The sequence below is a fragment of the Pseudorca crassidens genome, chromosome 10 (genome assembly GCF_039906515.1).
Source record: "Pseudorca crassidens isolate mPseCra1 chromosome 10, mPseCra1.hap1, whole genome shotgun sequence".
Classification (NCBI taxonomy): domain Eukaryota; kingdom Metazoa; phylum Chordata; class Mammalia; order Artiodactyla; family Delphinidae; genus Pseudorca; species Pseudorca crassidens.
The window spans coordinates 97488057-97498522 of NC_090305.1; the positions used below are offsets into that span (position 1 = coordinate 97488057).

Sequence of the window (10466 nt, forward strand, 5' to 3'; positions counted from 1 at the left end):
TTCTACATCTTCATTGTCCAGCTTGCCTATTTGCGTAGGTTACTTCTTCTAGATTATCTTTGTCCCCTTTCTACAGCACACATTTTTTTCTCTAACTTGTATTTTAATCTCATGTATAACATAGGAAGCCTTGCCTCTGTTGGGGTAAGGGAAGCATTTTCCTCTTTTCTCCTCAGAGTAACTCCTTCATTTGTAACTAATATGATTGAGGGATTTGGACCTGGGCTGCCAAGAATTTACCACTCGTTCTTATTCTCATTCTCTTGTTCTTTCTGTTTCTCACTAGTTTCAGTTCAGAGGGAAAGAAGGAAATCCTTTTTTTTTTTGGCCGCACTGTGCCACATGGGGGATCTTAGTTCCCCAACCAGGGATTGAACCCACAGTGGAAGTGCATAGTCTTAACTGCTGGACCACCAGGAAAGTCCTGAAAGAAGTCTTGATTTTAAATTCCAAGCTGTATTCTGGCTTTACCAGAATGACAGCTATTAAACTTTCCCTTTTGATTTCTATGTATATTGATCTACTGGTTCAAGATCCATAGGGCAGTGATTCTCAGCTGAAGTGATTTTGATAGGGGACATTTGACAATGTCAGAAAACATTTGTGATTGTCAGGACTGAAGAAGGAGATTCTACTGGCTTCTAGTCATTAGAGTTCAAGGATGCTGCCAAACATCATTCAATGCACCAGATAACAACCCACGTTAAAAATAACAATAATAAAGCTCAGTGGAGGCCAGTCTTGGCCAATGAACTTCTGAGTGTCGGAAGTGTGCTATATTAATGGCAGGATTTTCACTAACACCAGTAGAGCTTGCCTCTATGACTGGAGTTTGATAGTACTCGCTGCCACATGCATAAAAAAAAAAAAAATAATAATAATGCTGCTATATTTAAAATAGATAACCAACAAGGAGCTACTGTATAGCACCAGGAACTCTGCTCAGTACTCTGTAATAACTTATATGGGAAAAAAAATTTTGATAAAGAGTAGATACATGTATACATATAATTGAGTCACTTTCCTGTACACCTGAAGCTAACACAGCATTGTTAATCAACTATACTCCAATATAAAGTAAAAATTAAAACAAAATTTCTAGCCCCAAATATCAGTAGTGCCAAAGTTGAAAAATTCTGCCATACGAGAAGTAAAGGGTTTGAGATTAATTATTGCCTTTATATTCAAAAACTATTTTATTACCATTTCTAACTATGTAATCTCTCAATTATACCCTTCCAGATTCCCAGGGAAAGATATGAATGGTGAAGCCTATTTTTGAACTAGGCTCCACAAAGCACAGACTTCTGCCAGTCCAAGGGTTCAAGTTCCTTAGTCCAACCCGAACAACTATGACTCACAAGGTATCAGCTATGATTATAAAATAAAACATGGACATGTTAGCTCTTGTCTCTAAAAAAGGTAGATAATTTTTTTAGAAGGAGATGTGATTAGGTAGGAATCATAAAACATGTTCAGAACAAAAAGTAAAATATAATTTCCTTAATACTTAATAACTTTTAATTGATGACAAAAATCAAGTGAGTCTTCTATCATGTATATTTTAAGCCAATATGATTCAGTAATATTGTTTTGGATATTCAGTTACTGTATTTGTGAGAACACTTAATTTTTATTAACTCTGAGAAAAAGGAAAAAACTAATTACACATTGGATTAATTTGTGAGTTTCCTATTCCTTAGGTACCCTGGGGGTCCATAATTCTTACTTCCAGGAACTCTTTGTTAGCCTTTTTTCCAGAAAAGAGTTTCAGACCAGGAATGCAGAGGCAAAGCAGAACACATTGTAGATGCTAATATTCACTAGAAGAGGAGCAAGGGAGCTGTTTTCGAGGGAGTGAGAAGGAGTGTTGTACACAGATTCTGTTATGACTTTAATGGAAACAGTGCGTGTCATTCCCACACAGCTTGCTGAGTACTTGCCCCTGAGAATATAGTGATTAGAATGAAAGATGTGCTGGGATTAAAACACTTTACTGTTTAGTTCTATTTGTTGGGAAACATTTACTGATTCTAGCCCTGGTTTCCCTTATGATATGATTAGGCAGAGAGGAGTCACTTTCCTGAGGAAACTGAGGTCACAGTGTTCTCTCACGATATAAAAGCTCATGAGGTATGTGGAAGAGCTGAGATCATGGATTTGGAAAGGATCGCCGTAGAGCTGTTAAAATAAAATTTTCCACAGATAACTTACTGATCTAGTTGACTTTTATTCAGTGATTCATGACTTGGGTACTGTTTAATCTAGCAGGTAGAAAGGAGCTCTGAAGAGCAGTACAAGGTGAGAGCTTTTTATAGACCAAAGTGAGCAGGGTCAAGGAAGATGTACTGGGCATTTGCTAATGGATTAAAGGAGAGTTCCTTTCCTTATATGGAACAGGAAGCTGGATAAGGGTTTGGTAAGCAGGCAAGCATGATTGCTTGGTTGACCTGGGCCTTCCTTTGCTTGGAGAGCCCAGGTAGGGAAACAGATAAATTCTGGTTTGCTGATGTGGGACTTAGCATGAGTGATTCCATCTTGGACCTAATCTGGTTACTTTTATAGAGTCCTTGGTCTATCACATAGTCTTTACTATGCAAATAGGGCCAGTCACTTCAGAATTTTGAGAATTGATCTCAGTATCTTTCTACTGAAGACAATAACTCTTTTCCAGCATTGTGGCAAGACATTTAAGAGCTTCCGTCACAGCTTCAGTGCAACTTAACCACTTAACCACTTCTGTGAATGCTGTCATGTTCTGGAATATTATCGTGCCTCAGTTTTCTCTTTTGTAAATTTGGGAAGATTATATCTGCTTCACAGGGTTTTTTGATAAAGAAATGAGTTACTAATAATGACTGCAAAGCACTTGTAACAGTGTCTGTCTCAAATGTTATTATCATTGTTAATGCACGTTGAGCTTTGAGCTCAGTGCTTGAAAACCTGGCAGTCATTCAGTCAATGGTAGCTAGTTTTTATACAATGCCCGGTATTATTATTGCTAGCAACAAAGAAAAATAACAATTTACAGCAAGGGAGAATTCAGTAAACGATCTATGAAGGTCTGTTGTAGCCTAAACCAACATATGCTTTGTGATAGTGATTAGGCTGGGTGGGAGCCATCAGTCAAGCCGGAAGGATGAGGCAAATGAGGAAACCTTTTCAGAAGACATGTGGATGATTCTAGGGAACTGGATGACATTTTGGTTGGGGGCATAGCTTCACAGTAATTGAACACTCCCCAAATACCATTTTTAAAGTAAACTTACCTTATTACTGTTAGTTGGAGGCATAAATTTCCACTCTGTGAATGCCCTGTACATTTGTGGATCCCATTGCAGGATTAAACAAAGTCAACAGAGTCCTTCCATCCCATTCATTTCTAATGCAACCTGTATTGCTACCATAAGCAGCAAAATAAATTTTTTTTCCATTTACCTCTGACTCAAAAAGCAGAGGGAGAGGTATTTTGAGATAGTTTAAGTAGGGAAATGGAGATTTAGAGGTTAAGTGATGGGTTTAATGGCAGTGGTGCTTCATGTTAGTACAGTATTTCATTTTTCAAAGTATATCCTCAGAAATAATCTCCTTGGATCTATACAACTAAATAGAATATAAACAAGAATATAAGACTGTTATCTCCATATAACAAATTAGAAAGCTGACGTTTCTCTATCAGATGTATAATCAGGCTAAACTGGAGACATTGATTCCAGCTCTCACTGTTACGTAGGGGAGCTTCTCTTGCTACCATTGTAAAGCCTACAGCATTTGCCCAGCATTGACTTTATTCTGATTTCTTTAAAAATAAACTCCTGGGCTTCCCTGGTGGCGCAGTGGTTGAGAGTCCGCCTGTCGATGCAGGGGACACGGATTCGTGCCCCGGTCCGGGAAGATCCCACGTGCCGCGGAGCGGCTGGATCCGTGAGCCATGGCCGCTGAGCCTGCACGTCCGGAGCCTGTGCTCCGCAACGGGAGAGGCCTCAACAGTGAGAGAGGCCCGCGTATCGCAAAAAAATATATATAAATAAACTCCTGCTAGTCTTTCTTGAATTAGATGCTGATAGATCTAAGAAAATGAGTCTAATTCCTCTTCCCCATTAGCCCTAAAGCTAACATACCTGCAGATCTTCTAAGTTACTCTTTTCTCTAAATCAGACTTCCCTCAGTAGTCTGAACTTATCTATCACAAATTCTAGAACTTTCATCATACTTCAGAAAAATGTACTTTATCCACTTCCCTGAAGAAAGAAAAAAAGTATAATTCACTCAGCTAATATTGACTGATGGCAAACAGTATTAGAATCTTATTGTGTGTTTATGTACAGTCATGAACAAAAAAGATACAGTCCCTGAAATTAGGTAATTTGCTTATTAGGGCAGGGACATAGGTGAAATTCATGAAGTAATTTAAAATTTTATTCAGCAGTAAGTTGCCATGAAAAAAATAAAATAAAAAACAGTGTTCTTGAGTATTATATTACATTGAATGGAGCAAGAAGTTATCCCTGAGGAAATTGCCTTTGAAAGACAAAAAAGGAACCAGGCATTCAAAAATCTGGGACAAGAGAGAGCCAAATAAAGGAAAATGTTAGTGCAAAGATGGGAGCCAGGCTGGTGTGGTCAAAGGATCAAGAGGATTCCAATAAATAAGGACTAAGTTGAATAAGGGGGCAAATGAGAAGAATTGAAGTTAGGGACATAGGCAGGGACAGATATTATGGGGCCTTAGGATGCCCCATAAAAGGGATTTGGATTTTATTCTAAATCCTAGTGCTATCTATTGGTTTTGAGTGTGGAGGGACTTGATCTGATATCATTTTTAAAAGAATACGCTGGCTGTTTTAAGAAAAATGAATTGTGGGGAGGCAAGAGTAGAGTCTGGGGACTAGTGAGAGGCTTCCAGTAAACCAAAAGAGATTATCATGTTCAAACAAGGACTTGCTGATGCATTGTCTTGTCTTAGAGTTGGGGCGGATGGTGATTGAAAGGGAAGAATTGGACACTTCCTAGTTGGGGATTTGAGTATCTGGGTGGACAACGCTGTCCTCACTTGAAGTAGGACGGACTTAGGGTGAGAGAAAAGGTCTTGGGGCTGGGGACAAATGGGTAGTTCTGGTTTTAAAAAAAATATGTCTGGAATTTATATTTTGTTTTAGATGTGTGCTCACTTATATGCAGTACAGGATAACAGTAGTTTCCCTTGAATTTGAGCCTTTATTTCTATTATATCAGCCTCAGGTTGTAGTTGTTTATTAAGCAGTCATGTGTAGAAAAAAATGTATTCAGTGAAAAACTATGCATCCTTTCTCTCTCTCCCTCTCTCTCTCTCTCTCTCTCCCTCTCTCTCTCTCTATATATATATATATGTGTGTGTATATATATATATATATATATACACACACACACACACATACATACACACACACACACACATACTTTTTTTTAATGCAGCCTTCTTAGATTTCCCTTCTTGGTTATCAGATTCTAGCTCTGTTTATTGTCTCTGAGCTATTTTGCAACTCTTTGTAAGTTGCAGGTAACTAATATATATATATAAACTCTTCTCTGTGCAGTAGTGATTTTAATTGAGTACTTTTTTCTCTGGAAAACGGTTTTGTCCACATTTGCAATTAATTTCAACATTCCTTTACTCCATATGAATTTTTGTTCCTTTTCCCTTCATTCAGTTACAGCATCTGCCTGATTCCCTCATCTAAGTAAAGTAAAATCTTTAATGTGCATCCCTTTTTATATCTGTATGAGAATCATAGCTTTACTTTTTCCTAAAAATGATCTTTTAACACACTTCTCACCAATGGCTCATATTGCTCTCCTGGGCAGACGAACGCCCATACATTTTCACACAAACTACTGTAAAGTTGTGCTCCTGAATTCTGTATTTAATAATGTGACATTAACACATTTCATTTCATATGATGCCAGTTTCCCAGAAAAATTCTGGACTTTCATGTGAAATACCCAGAATCAGTTTTGCCGGTACAATTATGAATTCAAATGTCAAATGATTCATTTTATACCTCAGCACCAAGAACATTACATCTTCCTAGTGGAAGGGAGAATTTCTAATGATCGGTCTTTGAGCTTCCACAAGCCATTTAGTAAAATTTTAGACACTTTGTGTACCTCAGAATTAGTTTGTCAATAATGAAAGATATCACTGAGTGTTTCTAAGCAAATTCATACATTGCCTCTATTCTCAGAAGTGTATACTTTAGTGACTAAGGTTCTGAGAGATTGTAATTCATTATTTTTTAGAGGAAACTTACTTGAAGTTATATTCTAAAACTGTGTTTTAAAAAAGATTAGCCCATGACTCATAAATTGGAGTGGTTCATTTTTTGTCTTGTCAAGGAAGAAGAAAACGTACTTCACTGACAAGGAAAAATAAACATTGCATCTTTGGCAAAGGTGTAGTTTAAATATTTAGAAAATTGTGATTCATAAGTCAAAAAAGGTAATGATATAATATCATTTCCAGAGCTGTATCTGTGCAAGCACTTTTTCTACTCATATAACATTAATTGATTTTAAGGTATCATTTGTGTAAGTTAATTATTAACATTGAAAATATAAATCATGAAGATTAAATGACACAATTTACAAAAAATAAATTCATCTAACGTTTATTTTGTAATACCTTTTAAAAAATATTATGCCAAACTTGGCAAACTTTAACAAATGTTTAATTTCTTATAAATCATTTTTTGAATGTAACTATTTTAGAGGAATTATAGATGAAAACAGAGTTTTGGTTGACAAATTGAAAACTTCACAAAGAAAGAAGCATAGATTTATTTATTGATATAGCTAATATGTTTATGGCATCTGTGAGAGCCACGTATACAGGTAGACTGTGAGATGGGTTGATGATTACCAATTTTGTTCTGACGTTATGAAAATAAAAACTCAAATGTTACACAAAACTTATTCTTTGAGTTGGGGTAGATGGTTATTGAAAAAGAATAATTAGATGCTTTCTAGTTTGGGGATTTCAGTAGCTGGGTAGACACTGTTGTCCTGACCTGAAATGGGAAAGACTTATGGTGAGGGGGAAGGTTTTGGAGCTGGGGTAAGAATGGATACTTCTGTTTGTAACAAACTTACTTCTAGAATTCACATTTTATTGTACATGTGTTTTTACTTGCATGCAGTAGAGGGTGACTGTAGTCTTCCTGGGACTTGAGCCTTTATTTCTGTTATATCAGTCTCAGGTTCAGTTGTTTGTTTAGCAGTCATGTGTGGAAAAGAAAGATGTATTGCATGGAAAACTATGCATCTTCCTTAGATTACCATCTGTAAAATGCTTACTTTAAAAATCTTAGTTGAACTTACTTTTATCCATACTGGGCTGACATTTTTGGTATATTTTTAATAGTTCTGACAAAATATTTCATTTGTCATTGAGAGCTTATAAACTGGACTTGGGGAAACGTGGGGACTATCCTGATGAGGCCTCTTATTTACGTTTCCTCATTTGTGAAAGAGAAAGTATTTAGTTTCTGGAAACTTGGGGCTGCCTCCCCCCTCCTTATGTTAGACTACATTTTGAACTGGCCTTAGAGTTCCTTCAAATAAAGCAACAAGCAATAAATGGATATTTTCATACTTCTGTAAGCTCTCTTCTTGAAGGAGAGATCCCTTGTAGTATTCACCATTTTAGCTCCAGAACCTACATTGTTGATGGTTGAGGGTAGATCTCATAGAGGTGTCTTTGCCTTACTGGGGAGTCTTTGTATGGCTTATAGGGTACAATTCCAAGGTCAAAAGGAAAGTGACTGACCCTATCCCTAACATTTCTCAAGGACCCATGGTGATAGAGAATCACAACTCTCTTACCACATTTGGTACCCTAAGAGGTAGATTTCTCTTTATTCTGTATAAGAAATATTTTGAAAAGAAGCAAACATCATTTCTAATCAAAGAGATGTTTTTCAAAGGAATTCTTCAAAATGTACATGTTCTTTTCCTTTGGGACAGTACCTAAGATCTACTTTCTGGAAAGGTACACACATATCAAATCATGTGCTTCTTCCTTAAAAGGAAAAATTCATGTTTGGTCAATCCTCTTTACTTCCCATAAAGAAAAATTAACACATTTCTTAGAGTGTCCAGAGAGTCTCAAGCTAATAATGAGTATTTTATGGAAATTTTCTCATAATTGAAGATTAAAGATTGATGTTTAGTTTATGATTTTATTTCAATAATCTCCATATTTATTTTTAACCCATTGCACAAATAGGGGTAACATAAGTTGACTAAAGCAGTATAACAAAGATTTTATGTTTGATGGATTTGGGAAGAGGGAGGAATAAGAAGTTTTTTCACCCTTTTCTCACTTGTTCCCAGCAGTGATCTCAAATTTCAGGACAGTCTGGATGGCAAATAGGCGAGTAGAGAAAAGTATGCTTTGTTTCTGTGGCGGTCTCAGAGCCAATGACTTCTCTGGGAGAGAGGTAGTTTATCCAGCCTAAACTTTTGAGACTGAAAACTTGGAGGGAAGCTGGTCCAAGATTTCTGCAGAATAAAACTTGGTGCTACTGCCAGAATAGAATAGATGTCTGTTTTGTGATATTAGTTATCTATTACATTCTTGGAAAGGCTAAATATCAGCTTCCCTGGTACCCAGCAAATGGCGATAGGTCAATTACTGCTGCTCTAAATGAATATTTTTAAGCAATTTTTTTCCCTTGGCATTATTTAAAGCATAAGTATTTAGATTTATTATTTTATTTATTGTTTCATCAGTGTATACATGTCAATCCCAATCGCCCAATTCATCACACCACCACCCCCACCCCCCTGCCACTTTCCCCCCTTGATGTCCATATGTTTGTTCTCGATATCTTTGTCTCAGCTTCTGCCCTGCAAACTGGTTCATCTGTACCATTTTTCTAGGTTCCACATATATGCATTAATATACGATATTTGTTTTTCTCTTTTTGATTTACTTCACTCTGTATGACAGTCTCTAGATCATCCACATCTTAACAAATGACCCAATTACATTCCTTTTTATGGCTGAGTAATATTCCATTGTATATATGTACCACATCTTCTTTATCCATTCGTCTGTCAATGGGCATATTTAGGTTGCTTCCATGACCTGCCTATTGTAAATAGTGCTGCAATGAACATTGGGGTGCATGTGTCTTTTTGAATAATGGTTTTCTCTGGGTATATGCCCAGTAGTGGGATTGCTGCATCATATGCTAATTCTATTTTTAGTTTTTTAGGGAACCTCCATACTGTTCTCCATAGTGGCTGTATCAATTTACATTCCCAGCAACAGTGCAAGAGGGTTCCCTTTTCTCCACACCTTCTCCAGCATTGGTTGTTTGTAGATTTTCTGATGATGCCCATTCTAACTGGTGTGAGGTGATACCTCATTGTAGTTTTAATTTGCATTTCTCTAATAATTAGTGATGTTGAGCAGCTTTTCATGTGCTTCTTGGCCATCTGTATGTCTTCTTCGGAGAAATGTCTATTTAGGTCTTCTGCCCATTTTTGGATTGGGTTGTTTGTTTTTTAAATATTGATCTGCATGAGCTGTTTATATATTTTGGAGATTAATCCTTTGTCCGTTGATTCGTTTGCAAATATTTTCTCCCATTCTGAGGGTTGTCTTTTCGTCTTGTTTATGGTTTCCTTTGCTGGGCAAAAGCTTTGAAGTTTCATTAGGTCCCATTTGTTTATTTATTTTTTTTATTTCCATTACTCTAGGAGGTGGATCAAAAAAGATCTTGCTGTCAAAGAGTGTTATGTCAAAGAGTGTTCTTCCTATGTTTTCCTCTAAGAGTTTTATAGTGTGTAGTCTTACATTTAGGTCTCGAATCCATTTTGAGTTTATTTTTGTGTATGGTGTTAGGGAGTGTTCTAATTTCATTCTTTTACATGTACCTGTCCAGTTTTCCCAGCACCACTTATTGAAGAGACTGTCTTTTCTCCATTGTATATCCTTGCCTCCTTTGTCATAGATTAATTTACCATAGGAACGTGGGTTTATCTCTGGGCTTTCTATCCTGTTCCATTAATCTATATTTCTGTTTTTGTGCCAGTACCATATTGTCTTGATTACTGTAGGTTTGTAGTATTGTCTGAAGTCAGAGATTCTGATTCCTCCAGCTCCGTTTTTTTCCCTGAAGACTGCTTTGGGTATTCGGGGTCCTTTGTGTCTCCATACAAATTTTAAGATTTTTTGTTCTAGGTCCGTAAAATGCCATTGGTAATTTGTTAGGGATTGCATTGAATCTGTAGATTGCTTTGGGTAGTATAGTCATTTTCACAATATTGAATCTTCCAATCCAAGAACATGGTATATCTCTCCATTTGTTGGTATCATCTTTAATTTCTTTGGTCAATGTCTTATAGTTTTCTGCATACAGGTCTTTCCTCTCCCTAGATAGGTTTATTCCTAGGTATTTTATTCTTTTTGTTGCAATGGT

At 36.6% G+C, this 10466-nt stretch overlaps 1 non-coding gene across 1 annotated transcript; it reads left to right on the forward strand.

Annotated features, from left to right (window-relative positions):
• Window positions 1–709: 709 nt before the first annotated feature.
• LOC137233171 (small nucleolar RNA SNORA62/SNORA6 family) lies at window positions 710–856 on the forward strand. The gene has a single exon (XR_010947341.1). It is a non-coding gene; the product is annotated as a small nucleolar RNA SNORA62/SNORA6 family (small nucleolar RNA).
• Window positions 857–10466: the final 9610 nt, after the last annotated feature.